The following is a 17,378-nucleotide window of genomic DNA, read 5'->3' as shown; positions in this document are numbered from 1 at the left end:
TATGACGCAAGCACTCCTTGGAAATCCATCACCAAAAGTGCACAGATGCGTTGCGAACATCATTGGAAACTACCATCTGTCCAATGATATGCCAATCGAAAAAATCCTCGAGGTGCTGAAGCAGAAACTTGCGGTATGCTCCAATCGCATCTGTAGGTATCAGAAAAGCTTTCAGCGAAGGAGAGACAACACCTTGTTCTTCCAGAACGAACGGGGATTCTACAAAAATCTCACCAGCTCAGATAGGGAAAGTAACCTCGATCTGGATCAGGCAGAAGGCTTCTGGAGAAGTGTTTGGAGCGAATCCAGTCGTTGCAATTTAGAAGCCGCGTGGCTCCCACACTTTATGCGTTCATGCGAGGCCCTCCCCGAAATGACCATGCCTGACGTAACTGAAGTCGACGTTGAAGCAGCCCTTGACAAGGCAGGTAACTGGAAGGCGCCAGGAGTTGACAAGATTCACAACTTCTGGCTGAAGCGGTTCAAGAGCACTCACAGGATATTGGCAAATCAATTTAATCAGATGATTGCCGATCCTGATTTAGTTCCACCATTTTTCACCAAGGGGATAACTTTCCTCATCCCCAAGGAACAGGGTGTCTGTTGCCCTTCAAAATGTCGACCAATTACTTTTCTTCCTACCATCTACAAGGTCTTCACTTCAGTTCTGTGCGCGAACATCTCAAAACATCTTGATGTTCATAAATTGATAGCTGAGGAGCAAAAAGGATGCGCAAAAGGCTCCTGAGGCTGCAAAGAATAGCTTATAATCGATACGGTAGCTGTAAAGCAGGCTGTCCACCAAAAACGAAACATCTCGACAGCCTATATCGATTATAAATCAGCCTTTGACTCCATATCACATTCGTGGTTACTACAAGTGTTACGCTTGTATAAAATCAACCCGAATGTCGTTCTTCTACTGAGAACAGTAATGAAGAATTGGAGCACGAAGCTATCGGTATCTTCGCAAACATCAGGAGAGATACCAATCAGGCGTGGCATTTTCCAAGGCGACTCTCTAAGCCCACTGTGGTTTTGTTTGGCTTTGAATCCGCTATCCCATCTTTTGCATGAAAGCAAATACGGGTTCCAAGTCAAGCATGGCATATTGTCGAAACGTACATTAAGCCATTTAATGTACATTGACGACATCAAATTGTATGCCAAAGACGAGAACCAACTTCGCTCCTTGCTGGATATCACCATCCAGTTCAGCAGGGATATGCAGTTGGGTTTGGAAAAATTTCGCATAAAAACAATTGTTCGGGGAAAACACACCGACAACGAAGGATGCAGCCAAAATAACATCCGAATTGAGGGTATGGATTCGGACGACGTCTACAAATACCTCGGCATATTGCAAGCAACAACACCTGCTGTGGCAATAATCAAATCTAAGTTGCTGGGGGAATTTGAACGGCGTCTGGATCTTGTCCTTAAAACTGAGCTGTACGGGAAAAATAAAATCATGGCAATCAACACCTTCGCCATTCCCGTCCTTCTATACACTTTCGGTGTGATACAGCGGAGTAATACTGATTTAGAAGCTGTCAATAGACGGGTAAGGGTAGTTCTTGCAAACAACAACATGCATAATAGAGCTGCCGAAAAATTGAGGATCACTATCCCACGTCATCAGGGAGGAAGGGGGGTACTTGATTTCAAAACGTTGCACTACAATCAAGTGCATTCCCTTCGAATTGTTTTTCTATGAGAAACAATCCTCTAGCCAAATACATCAGGCTACCGTCATGGCAGATAATAAATTATCTCCTTTGAACTTGAGAAGCAGAGAATGGGATCCCATGTCGAATGTTACTTCAGTCCAACAGAAGATCGACATGTGGAAAGAGAAACCCATTCACGGAGGTCATATAAAAAATTTGTTGTTGTCAGGCATTGACATCGAAGCCTCCAACAAATGGTTGACAAATGGTGTACTTTTCTATGGGACCGAAGCATTCCTGACTTCAATTCAGGATGCTTCGCTCCCAACAAAAAATTATAAACAGTACATTCTTCACGACTCCTCAATCACCAACTCCAGTTGTAGGTTGTGAAGAGGAGACCATCCAGCACATAACATCTGTGTACAGGATGTTGAGCGGTACCGAGTACACCAATCGTCATAACTCCGTCTGCAAGATTCTCCATCAAAACCTTGCATTGAAGTATAACTTAGTGGCCACCTACCATCCTTACTATAAGTATACTCCGCAGAGAATCTTGGAAAATGATCGGGTCAAACTACTGTGGGATCACACTATTGCCACTGACCACAGTGTTAATCATAACAGACACGATCTAGTTCTGCTTCTGAAGGAAGAGCGAGTGTGCTTTATAATCGATGTAGCCGTACCGTTGGACCTGAACACTGTTGAAAAACAGCACGAAAAAATCCGGAACTACGGCCCCTTGGCAGACGATATGGAGCAGACTTGGAGACTACAAAAGATCGAAGTAGTCCCAGTAGTAATTTCAGCGACGAGATTAGCCCCGCAGAACTTACATAAAGCGCTGAAAACGCTCGATCTTAGGGCTGGACTATACATGGAGATGCAGAAAGCGGTTATCCTTGCAACCTGTGCTATAGTCCGAAGAGTCCTGTCCGGTAACAATCTGACCTAATGGGTTTCAGTCTTGATCCGCACTGTCTTCGATATAAGATCCATGTCTCTGTAGTGTAGAACCTCCGCGTCATTGGCTGAAGTGTTTGCGACAATCGGGATGTAGTAATACATTTTCGCATGGTCGCACACACTTTGCGTTAAAACGCATCATCGCTATGATGCGGGCCTTTGGATGTTGCCTTCAGCCCGTCCTTAGGTTGGTCGCCCCTCGGTCCGGTTGGGCGGGAAGAGGGTCCGTGGCCAAATTGAAATACTTGGAATTACCTGCCAATTATAGGCTTGCTTGACATACTGTAGTTAATGGGTTCACTATGACCAGCAAAAGCAGCACAATAGTTCTTTTAGGATGCAGTGCAGCTTTCCTTAACTGAATAATAATAATAATGCGGATAAAACTTTGTACTCTACTCAATCTATCCCAAATTATTCATTCAAAACTGTTACCTTACTCCGCCCACCATTAAATCGTTTTATAAAACTTTGAAATCCCGCTTTTACAAGATTTACCAAAAAGGGTAAGTGTTTGTTTTCTATCAAAACAAAAATGTTCGGAGAGCATCCTATATTTATGGGAAAAGTATTATCGTATGCATATGTGTTAGCACGTCTTCCGAAAAAGGTTGGGTTTTCCAACCTGTCAGATGTTTCCTGCCCATATGGCACAGAAAATCTAACTTTTTCGAGAATGCATGTCTTGCTGGGTACCCTCTCACAAGGGGGTTTTGCCTCCCTTTTAAGAAAATTCTTCTCCTGAATTTAAAAGTGAAAGTTGAAAAGTTTTCTTACATATGCGCGATGACTTTCAGATCCTGCTGAAATACAAAATTATAATTCACTATCGGAAATCCAGCATTTCACCAAAAAGTGAGAATACATTTTTTCCGATTCGTATCCTTTCCATCATGGTCCCATCAAGTCTTGTACCTTCACTCGAAAGGCTCCACATAAACATAATTCAAAATTATGCGCACGAGGAAAATTCAATATTCGTTCGTTTCACCGAAATTGTATTCTCACATTTCTATTTCCGGACGTTGGTTGTCCTCATTTGAGAATGCCATTTGTATTTCAGGCATATCACGCTTGAATTTTTTTTATGATCCTAAGTAAATTTGCATAAGGATATGGCACACATCGCTTCCCGTTTGCCTCAAGTTAAAGCGCCGTCCCTACGATTCCGGTAAATGTCCTTTTGGTTGGAAGTTGGATTCCCAACGAGCGTAATCGTATTCTTCTCTGTATTGTAATATTCAGGAATCGATATGTGGATGACTGCGATGCGGCGGGGCTTGTGAAAGATGTTGAAAGAAATTTCTCTGACAGCAGCGCTTCCCTGAAGCGTCTGAGCAATGTCCCTACGTAGATTCCTTTTGAAAGATAGAAACACGAACGAAAGAGGGAGCCGCATGGAGATAACCGTTTTGCGAGGAAGGATGTTAAATAGTAAACTTGAATTTTCAGGGATGCGGTTGAGATGGAAATGGAGGTAAGTGAGAGTTTATTAACTTTTTATTGTAGTGAGCAGCTATTGCGTCAATGTGTTTGTGCAATAAAATCGGAATCAGAAGAACCGCGGTTGTGCCGTAAATCGCCATTTATTGCAAGTTAGTGCTATTGTGCCCGATTTATTTCTTGCCTCACCAAAAACCAAAATCACATTTCAGCCTCCTTTCTAGGACTCGTGTTGCTATGACAGCTTATAATATCAGGCTTCCAAATGCGTGTGTCATCATCCTTGCCGCAACCGCAAACTTTTGAATCAAAATGCTCAAAACGAATGTCTTTGAAATCTTATTAAAGTTCCTAACTTAATTAAGTTCTACTGAGTCAATCATGCTTTCGCTTCTTGGGGTTTGTCTCGACGATAAGACGCTCAGTGGCACTTCCAGCCATTACATATAAATTCGTTACTCAAGCTGAACTTTGAAGTGATACTCTCATTCGGTTTGTATAAAGCACTGCATCCTGGCAATTAGGGACACACAAAGCGAGTATAAATTCCACCCTTGATAGATTTGAGAGAATGGTTCGTTTTAAATGGGAAAACGAGACGAAGGATACACAGAGGGAGACCATTTTCCTTCACATTTCTTGGAATTACGGGATGGACTCCAAAAAGTTTTGGAAGAGTCTTCTCAGGAAACAAATCCTGGTATGCAAAATTCTGGGCTAAAATTAATTTCACATTTAACTTGAAGCAAAATTCTTCAACTGGACAACACAAACCGGGGACTGGCAGAGGTATAAGAATGCACTGATTGCGTATAACAACAAGATCAGGGGATCGAAACGGAACAGCTTTAGGGAATTCTGTGAAGGGATCGAAGAGATCACAGAAGCAACCAGGCTGTACAAGGTTGTAGCCAAAGACGGGGGAATATCCTCTGTCTTTTTGAAAAAGAAAGATGGGGCATTTACCGACAATGAGGAGGACAGGGTACACCTGTTTCTCAGAACTCATTTCCCGGGGTCCTACCCCACGGTGGCAGGCGACAACATTCTGCCTGCCACACCAACACCCACCCCAGCACTTATCCAGAGAGGCCTAGGAATTATCTTAGTCTCTTCTGAGGGTGGTAAGGGAGAGCATAGCACTGGGATACACCATATACCAAGGGCATGGAGACGGACAAAAGTAATCTTTATTCCGAAAGCGGGTAAAAAGGATCCTTTTTACCCTAAATCTTTCACACCAATTTGCCTAACATCGATCGTACTCAAAACGGTGAAGAAGGTCATAGCCGACTATATTAGAACTAATGTTCTAAAGCGTAATTCCCTACATCACTGTCAGCACGCTTACCGGGCAGGAAGGTCAACTGAAACTGCTCTGTATCAGCTGACAGAGGTACTACTGGATGCCATACAAAGAAAAGAAACTGCACTTTGCGCGTTTTTGGATATCGAAGGAGCATTCGACAACACATCGTACACAGCGCACACAAGATGCCCTGAGCCGCAAAGCAGTGGGAAACAATCTGGCATTCTGGATGGGCAAAATGCTAGAAAGCAGGCAAATAGAAGTACCAAAAGGTACAAATTCTATTGTCATTAACACCGCTCAAGGCTGTCCACAGGGTGGGGTACTATCGCCGCTGATGTGGAGTATGGTAGTGGATGAACGTGTTAACAAATTACTTTAGTTACTAGAATACAAGTCCAGGGTTACGCGGATGGCATTGTTTTAATCTGTAGGGGCAAATATGAAGATACCCTATGTGATAGAATCCAAACTGGATTAAGGGTTACTAGTGCCTGGTGAAGGAAGGTGGGACTGCGGATCAACCCAGCCAAAACCATCATTCGCTAGGAGGCGTAAGTTACCTATGGAGTGGTAATCTGGGCAGAAAGAACCGAACTCAGCGCACAAGCCAGGGAATTACATAAACTCTAAAGGCTGGCTTGCGTGTGTATCAGTGAGGCGGAGAGCTGCCTAAATCGAAGGAAAATTGATATTCTTTCCAGGCGGTATCCCGAATTACTGATACCAAGGGATAACATGACAACGAGGTTTCACTTCGATAAGAAGTTTGAAACACGTTGGAGTAACAAGGCAAACTGGGAGAGCATAGCTGCGACATACGGCTTAAACCAGCAACTGATTACTTGGTACACTGACGGATCCCTCACAGCAGAAGGAGCGGGTACCGGTGTCATTGGTCCAAGGAAAATGTACTTTGAGCCAATGGGCAGGTACACTAGTATATTCCAAGCGGAAATATACGCCATAGACAAATGTGCCTCCTTTAATCTGCAAAGGAACTATAGAGGGCAGAACATAGCTATTCTCACCGATAGCCAAGCAGCGATCAAGGCACTTAGGTCCAACCAGGTGAACTCTAAACTGGTATGGGAATGCCTTGAGAGATTGAATACACTCGGCTCGTCGAACAAGGTCTGGATACTTTGGGTTCCAGGCCATGCTGGGTTAGAAAGCAACGAGGCACTGGGGATACGAACCCATACACACAAAGGATTACTTAAACCTCACCAAAAAGAACCTCCGAATCCTAGTGGGAATTCTCACTGGTCATTGTCGGCTGAACTATCACCTAGGCAAGCTAGTGATATCTACGGAAACTGCCTGCAGGTTTTACGCAGAGTGTGATGAAACCTCTACACACGTCCTGGGACAATGTCCGGCACTTGTGCAAAGTAGGTCGAGGCATCTGAGAAAACACTTGATACATGATTGATGCAAAGATCCAAAATCTGGAAGTACGGAACATACTAAAGTTCCTAACGGTTATAGGTCTGCTTAAGATACTATAGTCAATAGGTACACTATAGCCAGTAAAAGGGGAACAATAGTTCTTCAAGGACGCGTTGCGACTTTCCCTTAACAGAATAATAATAGATAACTTGAAGCATTTACTAGCTTTGACTTCCTAAATTGTTACTGGGGTTGACTTTTGATTCCATTAATTAATCGACCAATATCCAGAGCCAACTACGGCTTTTTTTATGTAGAGGCTTCCAAACTTTATTTCTTTGTTCAAAATTAAAGTCAACCATTGTCATTCCAATAAGGTCATCTTTATTTGATTGATCATTTGCCAGTTCCCTATCTCTTCATTATTCAATTAAAAAATTAACCGAGAAAGTTTCCTCATCGTGTCATTTTCTTTTTCATTCCCTGAAAAAATAAAACCCTCCGAGACTTTCACCGAGAAAAAAAATAATACCAAACTTGATTACGATCAATTTCACTTAAATTCAGCGTCATCTCCGGCTCTCAGCCGAAGCTTCTGTTTCGATTTTCCTTTTTCCTTGTTGCTACTGGAAAATGTTGAAAACCGTGCAAATACTTGTGGTGGTGTTCAGCCGATGGAAATTGAGTTTCCGTATCCGCGCCGCGAGCAATACCATCTTCTACATTCACATCACCATCGGCTGCGACACCGACAGGGACTAGGACACCATTTGTTACATCCACAAACGAATCAGTGTAAATTTTTTATTGAAATTGTCAGACAATGCTATTAGCAACGAAAAGGTTCCAGCAGACAGGAGCGAACATTGATGAATTTCGTGGGCTGCCGGCGAAAGTCTCCAGGCGGCGAACAATCGTGGGAGTGATGGAGATATTTTAGAAATGTAAGATACCAGGACAAGAGCGTGCAAGCATGGCTGCTTCTGATTGTTCAACAGGATGACGGTGAATCATTATATGAAGTTGTTTAAAGCAAGAAGGCCTTAATGAGGATTTCATTGAGAACACGCTGTATCCCGGACATGAATATGTATTCTCCGCGATAAATGCGTGTGCATACTTTCCCAGAGGTATAATTTCATGCAAAATATGGTAAAATGGAAAAAATGCGAAGATGCACCACTCACCCCAAATTTGCATAAAAACGGATACGTGTACAGAAGTGGTTTGTACTTAACTTACTAAAAATAATACGTGTTCTCTGGCTTTAGGGCTTTTATGGGGGAAATGGATATTAGGGTCACGAATAATGTCAACAATTCGACAAGCTAATATAGTTTGCGGCCTTATATCTTAAGTGGCCCCCAACCAGCGGGATAGCCTCAGTGTGGCACTTGTTCAGTTCTATACAGAAAAAGGAATATCCATTATCAAAAGTTGACAACTTTTTGTTAAAAGATTCGCCAAAAATCGAATAAATATTTGAATCAAAGAACAGAGCAGAGAACTGGAACGCAAAAATGAAAATCGAACCACAGTAGTCCGAGGATATGCTTATTTATTTGCCTGTCACTCACAAAACTCTACCCGTCCGCACTTCAAACCGAAATGAGATGTACTTTCAGGTCTATCTTTTATAGATTTTTAAGTTAGGTATATACACGGTTGCCACTTACCGTCTCCACTGCTCTATACAAAGTGGTTTGAGGCGACCTACTCGTCCGCCATCTTGGGGAAGTTTATTCCATTGCATAGCATAGCCAGCAATGTAATTGACGTCCCTTCTTAATGTGCGGCCTATCCACTTCCAATCACAATGCGTACAGATGCCAGGCCGATAATACGACGCAGACAGATATTCACGAAGGCTTGGAACTTTTGCGTACCATATGTGTTACTCTCAGATAGCAACACAAGAAGAACACTAGCACAGAATAGTTTCAAACTGGTCTTGGTGTTGAGAGAACTGCATTTCTAGATTTTAGACAAGGCAGCGAAAGCGGATCTGTCGCTGTTAATGCGTCGGGCAACATCCTATTCGGTACCTTCGGCGGGTTCCTAGGTATACAAACTGATCGCTGCCTTCGATGCTTTACCCATTAATGCAGATAGGGAGAGATGACCCGTCAAACAAAGAACTTTGATTTTGTTGGCGTTTATCTTCAGTCTAATTCTACTTGCCCTCCCTTCCAAATTTAGACTCATTTGACCAAGGTCCATGCCCGGGTGAGGGAGCAGGCAGTTGCCATCGGCGTAGTCGAGGTGAGAGAGAAGAGGTCATAGCCCACTGAACTCTTCCACCTTTTCCGAACAAGGACGCATGAAGAATGTCATCTATAGTGCGAATAAATAATATCAGTGATAGGATGCAACTCTGAGGGACTCTGCTTTGCTCCTAAAAATCCTCCAAGATTTCACCTCGATGCAGCACGCGACATTTTGCGCTATAATATGTCGCTAGGATCATGGCTATTAGTTTCTTCGGAATGTAACACCACGGAAAAGAGTATTTTTGGGGCGGCCCATGACATCGAAAAACGATTTTCGACAGCGAAAATTGCTTTTTGGTGCCAGTGCAACATAGAGAGTGTAGGATGGAAGAAGTCCAGATAGACATTTTCTTACTCTAGTTAATAATTAAGCCAAAAAGAACGATATTAAGATTAAGGTAAATTATACGCCTTCAGTACAAAGTAAATGTCCACATATCCAAATAGAACCACAATGGTATTATTCACAAAAAGGCGAAGACTGGATGGGCTTTGCCTCTCTGAGATGAGGGGTATTATCTTTCAACTCTCCGAAGAAGTGAAATATCTGTGAATTCTTCTAGATAAAGAGCTTCTTTGGAACAAACATGTAGAAGTAAAGATGAAACGAGCTCTCACAGTTTATGGGCTGTGCAGATGGACCTTCGCCTCGACATGGGGACTCAGGCCTCATATGGTAAAAGACATATACGTTGCTATTACTAGGCCGATGTTCGCTTATGCAGCCGTAGTGTGGTCGGTTAAGGTGAGACAAACAGGTTTTCACCGTAAACTAGCCGCACTGCAAAGAACTGTGTGTCTGGGTATCACTGGTGCCATTAGCATGACATCCGGCGCAGCTCTAAATGCATTTCTCAATTTCCAGCCCCTGGATATATTTATTCAAAGCGTTGCAATGAGAGCAGCTCATAGACTAATTCGATTAGAGCTATGGGGAAACAACGGATGTGGAGGCACAGAGCATTGGAAGAGTTAATGGGAATACAGAATTCAGAGAGAGAGCCTAAATGCTGCTAGACACACCAAGCTTTTCCTGCCAGAACCGAATATGCGTGCCGCAAAGATTATCTTATTGAAAAGCAGGAGGATTTGCAGGAGTAATGTGGGCAATCTGACAGGCCATAATTCACTAACTGGGCATGTGTTCAACGCGGTAATATCAGCGCCTCTCTTGTTACGGATATTCAGGAAACAACTCTTAAATCTACTGCTGATTGCATAGTGGTCAATATGATTGCTCATGCGGTGTCGGTCAGTTCAACCCCAATTGACTGACCTTAAGGCAGGTTCTATGCTCGAACAATGTCCTACCGGTGACAATGCGATGCTACGAAAGTTACAGAAATGTACGAACCTTCCACCATTATCGTTACGGTCGCCAAGACCGTCTTCCCATCATATGTCGGAGCAAGGTGTTGTGAGAGCCCCCCTTGGCATTTAGATCACCCGCCACAATCACAATGTCACCTTTAGGAAGCATCTCCAGAACTGCGTTGGAAAGCATCCGCCCCCACTGTAATGAAAGTCTCCATTGGTGCGTAGCAATGTACAATTGGGATGCTCCTTAGCCTCAACCGGAATCTGGCTCCCAGGTCAGAAAACCGTAATTTGCAGTAGCTGTCAGAAACAACCCGACACTAGATTCGCGTCTACTACCACTCGGCTTTCCAGAATACGAAAGCACATTGCCAGAGGGGCAAGAGGGAGAGAAGTACTCTCCAGAGTTCCACCATCTTACCTTGCTTAGGCCCAGAATGTCCAGTTTATATCGTTGGACTTCTCGCTCTAATTCGAGAAAGCAATCATTTTGAGGACCCTCGTTACTTTTACCAAGGAGTATGTGCACATTCCAGAAACCAATCATAGTCCATTTTCGATAACCGAAGGTCGTAAATCTTAAGCCCCAACTAAACAAGGGTAGAGCTAGGTAGTTTCCAAAAAAGGAATCCTGCCGCTACCTAGCAACTGACGCCAAACTTGTGACCTACTTTTGTAAAATGCTAATCAAGACTATTCGCGTCCATTCGGGGAAGAAGAAATGCACTCCCCTCTTCGCTTGTAAACTCCACACGAAATAATACCTTTAAATAAATGCGAGGGATTGCATAATCTGCACACGTCCCCCAAATGTCGTCCCAATAGAGGCAGCCATTTCTGCAAACCGATTTAAATAAGATTTTGTTTTCACATTTAAAAAAAATATGGGCGAAGATTCCATGGCATGTGAGATATGCAAGAAAGGTAAGAACTTGGGAAATCACGCAGAGAAATCAAGACCAACATTTGCCTAATGCCATGAAGATCAGTATCATCAAAAATTGGTCATCAGTTGACAGGTAGCAGGAAAATTACATCAGAATTTGGTATGTAAGACATCAGGAGTAAAGCGGGCTTCAGGCACAAAGGTGAAATCTGTAGGAAAGTTTGGAAGTGGCTTTCAAGAAGGCTGTGGATATACCTTTATACCATTTAAAGTCAAAACCGAAGAATAAGGAAGCGACAGCGATCAGGTCACAAAAGGGGAGTGTTCTCACGAAGCTAAAGCTCTAACCCAAGAAGAAGAAAACTTCGACCAGGTTAGGGGTGAAAATAGGAGTCAGAAGACCCAGCGTTAGCTATTGTAATGTAACGAAGGGTCTTCGACGCAATTCATTTCTCAAACAAATATCAAATATCAAAACAAATATACATCTACAGAGATCTCTGAAGAAATCGTGATGAATACAGAGGCCAAAAGGGCAAGAGCAAGAAGGATGGAGGATTTCGACCTGGACCTTATAAGGTTTAAGGCGGAGAGTCTCAGGAAAGTGCTATGTCAGAAGAAAATTACGATCTTCTAACTTTGGAGAAGAGCTTCAGCCATGGAACCAATGGTGAACACCAAGATAGGCTAGTTAAACCTCTATCAAGCAAAAGCTGTATCTACAGTAATTGCAAGGGCGACTTCCACTGATGACATTGGAATAGTGCTGGATCAAGAACTCTGAGTGCACCGGGAGGAGAACTGTGGTCTGCAAGGAAGAAATGTGCATCTAATTTAAACCTCTTCTTCCAACCCAAAAGTTTGCATCATTCTTAAATTCAAAAGGAAATACAGAAGTCTTTAAGTGTTTCTCACTGGAAAACTCGTGACTATAGAGCTCTCACTGGTGGCTGGCGGGAGAACTTCTGGCGCTATAGTAGACGACACCCGGATCCAATCAGAATAAGTCTTTAAACTGGTAACGTACTGAAAAAAAGCGCTACCACTTCTCCTCCGCTTATCAAGGTTTGGAGCAGAGGTGATATCAAATAACGAGGTGAATACCTTCTTGAATTTGTCCTTAGTAATAAATTAGAAATGCAGAACAACATTCCTCACTGCACCAGGCGAGAGGTCTTAGATGTAGTCCTCGGGAACACTCTTATGGGTGAGCTAGTCAGAACCTGGTGAGTTTCGGGTGAACCCTTGCAGTTGGCACCGCTACAGCACCTGTGTGCTGCCAGCTGTAGATTTGTGCTGTTACTATTGTTCAACTGCTGATGGGTTCCGGGCTGCCTGGTAATGATTGGCAAATCTACCAAATTTCGTTGTTTTCGGGATGTATCTCCACGGTTTCCTGTTGTTGCTGCGATATCGGGTTCCCTTTGATGTCGTTGCCCATCGTGTAAAAACCGCCATCCACAATCACATCGGCGGCGGGAACGTGGGTGGGATGCGGTTATGTCAGTTTGGACTATTCAGGCGGCTAATGATCGAATGATTCGGCCAACCAGCCACCCCAAAAGAGATAAGGAAAACCAGTACGTGTGTGTGGTAATGCGCCCTGTCGATGTGCTTTGCAAGCAGATATCGGCAATGTTTGCAGATTCATTTTGTGACGTGCTTTTTACTGAAATATAGACACCTCTGCTTACATCTGTTGGTCACGTGTAGTTGACGTAGGTTGTATTTTTCTATATGGCGCCTGTGCCGATGGGCATCGTGCTTTCGTATTTCGGCCGGACATTAACAGGAGAAGTGAAGGGAGTGAAAACGGATCGTTTGCACTCTCCAATGGCCAATTACATGGTTTCATGCATTTAATAGCTTCGGAATTGAACCTCCAGTGACACTAACATAATAACAATAATATTGTCAAAGAACGTTGCACTGCCTCCTAAAAGAATGGTTACCTTGAATTTTACTCTCTCCCCTCCTCTCCCTTTTCTAACGCACCATTGCTCTACTTAACCTCCAGCAATTAGGTAACTTTTGGGGAAAAGATCACTTTGGCAAAAAAAGAGGTAATTGAACGAAACTTTCTTGCCTCAGGTAACCAGTCTAAAAATAATGAGTACCACCACAAGGGCAACTCTGTAATAGATGGAGTTGTAACTAACTTCAGGGGAACATAGTAGAATGCCTACGTAAGTTATCCAAACAAAAAAATGGTTCATCTAAAGACGGAGCTATGATCAGGAGCGAACTGGAAGCAGGAGGACGGCGAGAGTTATCATTTGCGCGCATGATTGCAGCTGTCTGATAAAGGACTTACCAGGGTAGAAGCGGCCAGAATAAGGACAGAAGTCCAAAAACTCTTCAACTGGGCAAAATAAATCCGGGACTGGCCAAGGTACGAAAATACACTGATAAACTCGATTAGAGAAAAAAAACGAAATACCTTCAAGAAATTCTATGAAGGCATTGAACAAACCAAAGAAACATCCTGGCTTTAACCAAATACAAAGCATATAATCTGTTTGGAATGAAATATGGAACGCCTACTTCCCAAAAGGCTGTTTCTGGATTCCTCGGATAGAAAAAAATGTGGAAAAAGGAAAACTGGACAATGAAAATGAGATAAATGGGTGGTGAGAACTATTAAACAGCTGACATCACACGAAGCAGGTGATGTCTTCCCAGCCTAACTACTATTCTAACCTCGCTTCTGGGGTAGTAAGAGACATTGTATCTCCGGGATAGATACCAAATGTAAAGCTGCTGGGCAAAAGTGGCTTTCATTCCAAAAACTTCCGAATCAATTTTCTTGATATCTTTTTTCATGAAAACAGTGAGGAATATCCTGGACAAAAAGACTAATGCTCACATGTTTACCGAACAGGATGATCAATCGAATGACATCAATTGAGGAATATATTATGCGACATACAATACACAAAAGCAGTAGTTCTATGTAGGTTTTTGAAGGGGTCTTCGACAACATTTCGCTTATAGAAATACGAAACGAAGAGCTTAAGGATCATAGCGGCCTCAATGCAGGCTAAACTACCACTTCGGAAAGTTAATACACAGGATCTACTACCAACGGATAAACTTCCCCAGGCGCTTCTATATGATTCAATTGGCATGTCTAGGAATAAACGAATACATTTCCTATTTCTAGTAAGGACCATCCGCAATAAGAATGATTTCAGTAGAACTTGAATGCATACCGTTCTTAACATCGATCAAATTTGAAGATTTTTCCAATAATGCAGCATATGTTCAATGTCTGTTCCATCCCTTCTGGCGTTATTAAAATGCATTGTCACCTATGCTACAATCCAATTTCAAATCTTCGCATTCTCTATTATGGACGCTAGATGACAGAATCTAATATCCTGCTAGGAATCCTTGGCGCCTCGAACGAAATGTTTAAAACTGTCTTCTTTATATGAAGTCGAATGCACATGCATATAAGTGGGTAGATGCAGATACAGAGCCGATACATCGGATGTAAAGCAACAAGCTTCTGTCGGCATAGGAATCATTTCTGATGCATTTTCCTTGTCCACATCCATTTTATTGAATTTTATGTGAATGAGTTTAATTAGAAAACTAGATTTATCGCCCTCGGGAATTTAAACAGGGATTCAAGGGTAGATCTAGTTGATATGTGGGTAAGCGGAGCTATTATAACAACTTAAAGATCAGTCTTTGTACATTAGGAAGGATGAGAATTTGATTTGGAATATGATAAGCAGAAGGACGTTCGTCCGTATCCGTAGCATGTTTTGAAGATTTTCTTTCTCAGTAGGATAATCTAAATTCTTTGTTAATAGTGTTAAGCTAATAATAATTAAAAATAACAATCGTTTTTACGACAATCCAATTAAATCAGGGTTTTGTTAGAGCTCTCCATTTAATGCCCTGACGGTACAGTATAAGAGTACTGTACACTGCACGAGGCAATCTCTTCGACACTGGCCTGATTTGACTAAGGTACTCAACCGCAACCGACTCTCTTTGTGATTGAAGCCTCAGCGAACGTCTCAAATCCACCAAGTCGCCCTCTATGGTCCTAAGTGTTGGTCGACTATCAAAGGCAATGAGCGGCGCCTCACGATCAAGGACACGAAGATGTTGCGAAGTGAGGACATCCACGAACAATATAGGGTGGCACCGATCACTTAGAAAAAATTGCGAGAGGTTTCATCGATGGCATGGACTTGTAAATCTCACTCACGAGGACTCACTTGGCAAGATTGATCTGGACACCAAAGTCAATGGACAACTACAAAAAGGCCAACCGAAACAACGATGACTTGACACGCTAGATGGCGATCTTAAAGCCCTTTGTCTTCATCCAGATCAGACTTACGACCAAGCAAAATAGCGTAACTGATCAAGACGAGCCGAGGCCACTTCTGAGCGGGGGTTAAACAAGAAAAAGGAGAAGAGGAAATTAATTTTATTTTTTATAATAAATTACCGTTTTCAAGATTTCCATCAAATTTCGTGTCTTTAGGTATAACCTCAGAAAAATGCGTGTCACAGGCTGACCGACAGACACTATCCAAACCGAAAATTCGACTCCGTAGCAGTTGACGTCAGTAGCAGTTGATTTTTTGATTAATCTAGTAGCGCAAACTCATGACCTTCTAATTTGGAAAGATAAATTCTTATATCGTTGGTTGAGGATTTGAACCGCCATAATCAGCCGGAAGATCTCTGAAGGAATCGTCCCCTTTAGTAACAAGTTTGGTAGAAAGTTTCGTTTTAATATTCCTAATGTTGACGTCCACAGCCCAACTTCATTTAGATTCATCCTTTGTTCCTCCTACCAATTTAAGCACATTGATTCCTCATTATTCTTTACAATTCCTTCATCCTCAATATTTTTGAGTATGCTTCCATAATATGATCCTTTTACTATATGTGTGATAATCTGACATTTAAACCAGTGCAAAGATTGTTTACTCGTTTTTTTAGTTATACTGATCGCCTGCTTGTTTTGCATTTGTCTACTTTACAGCACCAAAGAATCTTTTATCTATTCACCCGTAGTCGGTAGGTAGATGGCAGCTCCGAGGAGCTCAATTATCGCTATAACGCGGCATTTTGGTGCCACAAAGTTCGAAAACCGTGATAAGGAGAGAAGAATCTAACTCGGACCTTTAGAGCTAACCCATAACGCCCCCTCGTTGCATAGAGCAATACCGCCTCCCAACCGTAACAGTTTTGAATACATTTAATCGGGAACGCAGAGAAAGGTGACTCTGGTCATGTTGCTCAGACTAATCTGCGCAGCTCTACACTGCCACACTAGCCTGAAGAATATCGTCCATTTGTTTGGCCGTCAAAATGATTATATATACGTTTACGGCTCGAATCGTGCCCAGCCATAGAAAGGCTTTCAGTATCGGCATTACATTCGCCTAGCGAATCCTGACAGGCCGTATTACTCTGCTACACTGTACATATCCGACAATACTCCTGCACCGACTCTGCAGCCTATCCTTGAGTCACCGATAAACAATACCGGGCCATCACCTCGCTACATACTGTCGGTCTTCCGCTCTGCCCTGCTTAAAAAACTCGCAGTTAAATTACTCTTGAAGCTAGGCTTGCGTGTGGTGTAATCCGTTGGAAATGCCCAAAGTTCTCGACCTACTTTAGCTAGGACATCACTGTAGCCGTTGGGCTTCACTCTCCACCACATATTAAAAACCTGCGTTAGGATGGGATGAATCATGACTGTGTGTGCAAGGAAACAACCATTCACGATTTGAAATGCCATTGCCTTATGAAGTCTTCTTCTAGGCATAAAAATCTATACAGGTTAAGAGAGCCTGTATAGACTTTTACGTATGGAAGAAGACCTTCATAAGGCAATGGCGCTCAAAATCTCAAAATTGACTTAAATCCAGAATCACACCTATTGGAGGAAAATAGCGTCACCGCCGTTTTGGTTGAATTCGAAGTCCAAAACTTACTCCGTAATCCCACTCATAACAGAGGGACACATCCCTAACACCAATATCACCGAATCGTCGGAATACATCATCATCTTAGTTAGCACCACGTGCTGAGGCTATGATGTTACCCACGGGTAAGCATGTGTGTCCAGGCAGCAAACA

General features: G+C 42.7%; 1 protein-coding gene and 1 long non-coding RNA gene across 2 annotated transcripts in view; one reads left to right on the top strand and one right to left on the bottom strand.

Annotated features, from left to right (window-relative positions):
- The window catches only part of LOC119649274, a 505,257-nt gene that overhangs the window by 238,322 nt on the left and 249,557 nt on the right, over positions 1-17,378 (bottom strand). The window lies entirely within an intron of this gene.
- LOC119649275 lies at positions 3,067-4,449 on the top strand. The gene is made up of 3 exons (XR_005249111.1): positions 3,067-3,148; positions 3,888-4,119; positions 4,310-4,449. It is a non-coding gene; the product is annotated as an uncharacterized LOC119649275 (long non-coding RNA).

This window comes from Hermetia illucens, chromosome 2 (assembly GCF_905115235.1).
Source record: "Hermetia illucens chromosome 2, iHerIll2.2.curated.20191125, whole genome shotgun sequence".
Taxonomy (NCBI): domain Eukaryota; kingdom Metazoa; phylum Arthropoda; class Insecta; order Diptera; family Stratiomyidae; genus Hermetia; species Hermetia illucens.
This window is presented reverse-complemented; position numbering and strand designations above follow the sequence as displayed.